This window comes from Molothrus aeneus, chromosome 2, assembly GCF_037042795.1.
Source record: "Molothrus aeneus isolate 106 chromosome 2, BPBGC_Maene_1.0, whole genome shotgun sequence".
NCBI lineage: Eukaryota > Metazoa > Chordata > Aves > Passeriformes > Icteridae > Molothrus > Molothrus aeneus.
This window is the reverse complement of record NC_089647.1, coordinates 8,161,145-8,166,126: the sequence shown is the minus strand read 5'-3', so window position 1 is coordinate 8,166,126 and position 4,982 is coordinate 8,161,145. Positions and strand designations below refer to the sequence as shown.

General features: G+C 39.7%; 1 long non-coding RNA gene across 1 annotated transcript; it reads right to left on the bottom strand.

Moving 5' to 3' along the window:
• Positions 1-711: 711 nt before the first annotated feature.
• On the bottom strand, positions 712-4,682 carry LOC136568436 (uncharacterized). The gene is made up of 2 exons (XR_010785214.1): positions 4,575-4,682; positions 712-1,555 (listed from the first exon to the last, which is right to left on the bottom strand). It is a non-coding gene; the product is annotated as an uncharacterized lncRNA (long non-coding RNA).
• Between the last annotated feature and the right edge of the window lie 300 nt (positions 4,683-4,982).

Below are 4,982 nucleotides of genomic sequence, written 5' to 3'. Positions count from 1 at the left end.
AGTCCCCTCAAACTGCAACATCCATAAATGAATGTTTTCAGTACTTTCCTGGATACAAAGATTATCCTCGAGCAAGGAGAAATGATGGCTGAGATACCTCACCTCCTGATGTGAGTAAATAAGCTATTTGTCACTTGAGTGAGGACTGGTTGGGAACATAATACAACACCAGGGCTGGGGGTTGGGAATAGAGGGAAATATCTTGCTACAATTTAATTACAAGTCCACAGAGCAGGGAAAAATTAAGTAAACCTGCCCATTTCAAATTTTCTGTCGGAAACCAGAAGACCGTTTTCACCTGCTGCAGGTTGTATTTTGGAAATTCCTACTTATTTGCCTAAATCTTTTTCCTTGGGCCCCAGTCCTTAAGGAGCACACTGTTCCAGCATGGGTCTCCCATTTTTCCTGCCAGAAAACTTGCTCCTGTGTGGGGTCCTCCCCATGGGCTCCCCCTCAGGGTGCAGCCTCCTCCATTGCACCTGCACTTCCTTCAGATCCCCCTGCTCTGGTGTGGGATCCTCCAAGGGCTGCTGTCTGGATATCTGCTCCTCTGTGGTTCTCCATGGGCTGAAGGGAAATTCCAGCTTGTTTTGGTTTGAAATTACAGGTGTCTGCTAAGGAAGGCAGAAGCCTCCCTTGAAATGGAAAATGTAAAGCCCCTCCCTCTGAATTGTTATAATTTTTAAATTAAGGGGCTCTAAGGCAAAGATATGGCAGTAGGAATAACAGTTCTTTATTAGGAAAAAATAAAGAAAAATAAAAGAAAATATAAAAATAAAAGTGCAGTAATACAAACCAACACTGCCAGAGAGTCAGAATATGACCTGACACCCTGTTGGTCAGGGTGTTGGTAGCAGTCCCATTAAATGGTGGCTGCAGTCCTCCTGCAGTGCCATGTGTAGTTCTGTTGGAGCAGGGATCCTGTAGAAGGGTGGAGTTTTCCTCTGAAGGTCCAGTGGTCACATAGATGAGCTTGCTCTTCCTCTGGGAATCCAGTGGGAAAAGGCTGTCTCTCTTGCTCCAAATCTCAGATTATCTCCAGGTAGGAATGGTTGGCTCCTCCCCCTGGGTGGAGCATCTCCCAGTGGGATGCTGGAATTTTATCCGTCATGCAGTGACACTCAATGGCCCATGAACAGAAGATATTTCCCAGAGGGAGGCTGGCTCGTGGAGAGATAAAGAAAACTGGTCCACCTGGTTTTAGCAGCTGACCCAGTTAACAGGAGATAATTTCCCCACCTCTAACAGATGGCAATGGAATACACGACCCTGGCCACATCTTGCATTTGCAGCCTGACAGAACTCCGCCATGGTCTTCTCCAGGAATCACAGGGGAACTCTTGCTCTGGCACCTGCACCTCGTCCTCCTCTATGTCCAGCACAGGTCAGCTCTGGCCACTTCTCAGACACTGCCCAGCAGCCCCAGCCAGACCCTTGGCACCTTCATCCAGCACTCTGCAGTCCAGTGATGTCCTGCCTTAACAGTTCATCTGATTGAAAACCATGGGAATACTTGTGAAATAGGTTTGGGTCTGCATTTCCAAATATATTTGCACTGGAGACAATAAAGAGATTAATTCATTCCTTTAGAGTAACAGAAAAAAGTACTTTGCTGCAAGATAAATATAGCTTAAGCCAATGTGATTATATCTTAAGATGAACAAAACCAAAGAAATGTGGCCTATATTAAATGAAAAATTCCCTTGGATAAAAGTTTTAAAATATTCTAGGGACAAATCTAGAAAACTCTTCACATTTTTCATCCTCTCTCACCTCAAAGAACAAACCTTCTGTCTACCTTTGGTGATCCTCAAATATTTATTGCATCTGATAGTGGTTCTCTAAAAAGCAGATGATCATCTCTTTGGGACATGTGCCAGACTAGCAATATCCCAAAAACTTTAGCACATGAGCCCTATGAAGTGTTGCTGGCACTGGTGGCTGAGGCTCTTAATTTAATGAGATGGGCTTGCCATTGCTGAAACTGCTAAATGTGTTTTCAGCAGAGCCAAGGAAAAATCTAATTCATTAGACCTCTGACTGTGTTCAACTATTGTTATTGTGCTGCAACATTTTGAATATAAATACAAAAGGCCCACAGACAGCAGTATTTCACTGTTTGAATTTGCACATATTGCTGAAGGCCATTTCAGTTCTCCTGCTGATGAGTTGCACTGCCTTCCTGGCTGCCACAACATAGCATATGATTATATACCTGATGCCTATAAAACTATGACAAAACACACAGTTGTTACAGTATGGAACTATTGTCCTCTGGAATGACAAATGACAGCACACTTTTGCAGTATGGTGGCTTGTCTCTGCTGGTACCAAAACTAACACAGTTATAAGAAGAAGAAAAGCAAAAATAATAGCGCCATCACTAATAATTGAGTCTGAAATAGGCAGAAAATTAGATTAGAGCATTTACAAAAAATCATCAATCCCCTAGTATATGTTTTGCCTTTACTTTCATAAGAAAAAACAGATATGAAGGAAAATTATGACAAAGACAATGAGGAATTAAAATCTGAAAAAAAAAATTACTATTGAATATTGGCCTATAACACTTCTGGTTTAAGATATGGCATTTTTTCGTACAGTATTTCTCAAATAATGTGACGTGAAAATATATCAATTCTAGATTGAATTTACATTAAAAAAATGACATTTACAGAGTGCCATACTGTCCTAGTCACAACTGATCATACCACCAGAAACTTTAGAGTAGTGAACTCTACCAGAATAGAGGGTGAATTATGTGAACTGCAGCTTTCTTAGTTTATGTCACATTCCAGCTGGTTAGTTACTTCATTTGCATTTTATCTTTAGAAAACCAGAGGCCAGAAGTTCAACATCTTGTGTGAGGGGATGCAAGAAATGTGCAGCTAGATTTCAGTAAAATCCAACCCCAGGCCTCCTCCTTCTTCCATGTTGGCAAAACTCCCATTCCAGCCTCTCTAATCTCTCTGATCTTGGCTCTTTTCCTTGCTTGCTCAAACGGTCCTTATCATACCAGACACTTGACAGCTCTCTGGAAAGAGGTATCCAAGGAGGGAGATAACTCCCAGAAGTCACCACAAAACTCCAGATTACCGTGCAGCACCAAAATGTTGCAATTATTAAAGCTCATTTCATTATTAACTGTGGGGAGGAATCAGTTGTTCCTTCTTTAAAATCTTCATAAATGACTCATTTTCAAAATTTCATCTCTGCAAACATTATAAATTTGTATCTTTAAGCTAAATTTCCACTTCTGTCTCAGACCATATGCAGGCTATGGTACACATATATTGCGCAAAGCATAATGTACTCTTTATTTCCTGTCCAGATAGACTATTTAGAATAAAAATACAGAAAAGAAATCAAATCAAATAATTAATTTCCATGTTTCTGAGATCTGATTCATGACATCCAACTTCATTCCTCTAGGCTTGGAGATCTCTTTATTTTAACAGAGGCTATGGCACGGACAGTGAATACCAGAAGTGGAACTGCATAATGTGTTTCTGTTCCAGTGTGAATGGCCTTGATAGAGAGTCCTATCAGCAACAGCCTCATGATTTTTCCAGTGCATTATTTGCACGAGGTCTTCAAACCAATCCCCCAAAGGAGGTGCACTGTTTTCAAATAATTCCTGCCTTGTTTCTTCACGTACTGCTTAGCTGCTTAAAGCAGGTTCCTGCTTGGAAGGAACATCCTTTTGCCATTGCCACTGGAATCAGAGACATCCCACAGATGCCACAAAGCTCTAAGAGTTCTCTTCTGTCATCACTAGTGATTAACTACAGTAACCATTTTGTGGCAACTTCTATGCTTTTTCTTCTTTTTTTAACATTTTCATTGTAATTCTGTGATGTTGCCTTGAAAACTTAAAAACTTGCTGATAATTTTACTACTCAAGTCTCTCAGTCCAGATAGATGTACATCTATTTACACAAATTTAAACCTCAGAACACTACACAGAAAGACCTTCAGATCTGGTTCAATGGTGAGACTCCTGATACTCCTACAAGATTGAAATGATAACTTTCTCAATACAATACCATGGTGGTTTGTAGCTATTAAATATCTTCCCTGGAATTAACCTTTGAGATTCATACTCCCTCTCAATCCCTGATTTAAAATATCATTGAATTTCACAGTAATTTTTGAGACACACTAAAATGTTCTGCAGCAATTATAAGGGGCCAGAGTTGAAGAAACCTACGGAATTTTAATGAGTTTGCAGTGGTAATTATTTTTAATTGCCTTCCATCTCATTAGCGTACCAGGTGGCAGCTATGTAACCTCACCATGGATGCTGATTGTCTACATGGCCACACATTTCTCTGCAGACAGTAATGAACAGACATGTCCACAGCCTCTGCAGTGGTCTACCACAGCAATTTTCCTGTTCTGTGAACAAGGAGTCTGGCTCTGACCTCACTCACACTAAAATGAACTGCAAGGATATCACAGCTTCATACAGCTTCCAGCACACCTTTTGTTTAAAACAACCAAAAATAATGTACATATGTGCAGATATATTAAGTTCTGTTTCTGCTGTGAACTGTTTAAAGGCGCTTACTTACCGCTTTAGAAACAAAGAGAATCATCCATGTTCCCTGTTCACACAGCAATATAGTAAAAAAAGGAATGTTCCTCTACACTTCTCTCCCTTCTATAAGAAGTTTTTATTAAAGTTATTAATTATTAATGATCATCTATAAAAAGAGTGAACAGAAGAGAGAATTTCAAATGTCAGAAAAAAGCAATAACAACAGAGTTCTGCGTGTCTGTTGACTGCTAGAGGAATTCATATATTTTATTTATTGAGGAAAAAACCCAAACCCAAAAGAAACCAAACCAAACAATCTAGCTTTAGTTTAAAAAAGAAACATAACATTGCAAATTTAATTCCTTAGTTGTAAGAAAAGGTTCACCTGTGTAGGATTAGTGCTTTTTAATAAATTCAGATTAGAAATTTCCTTATAAAAGCA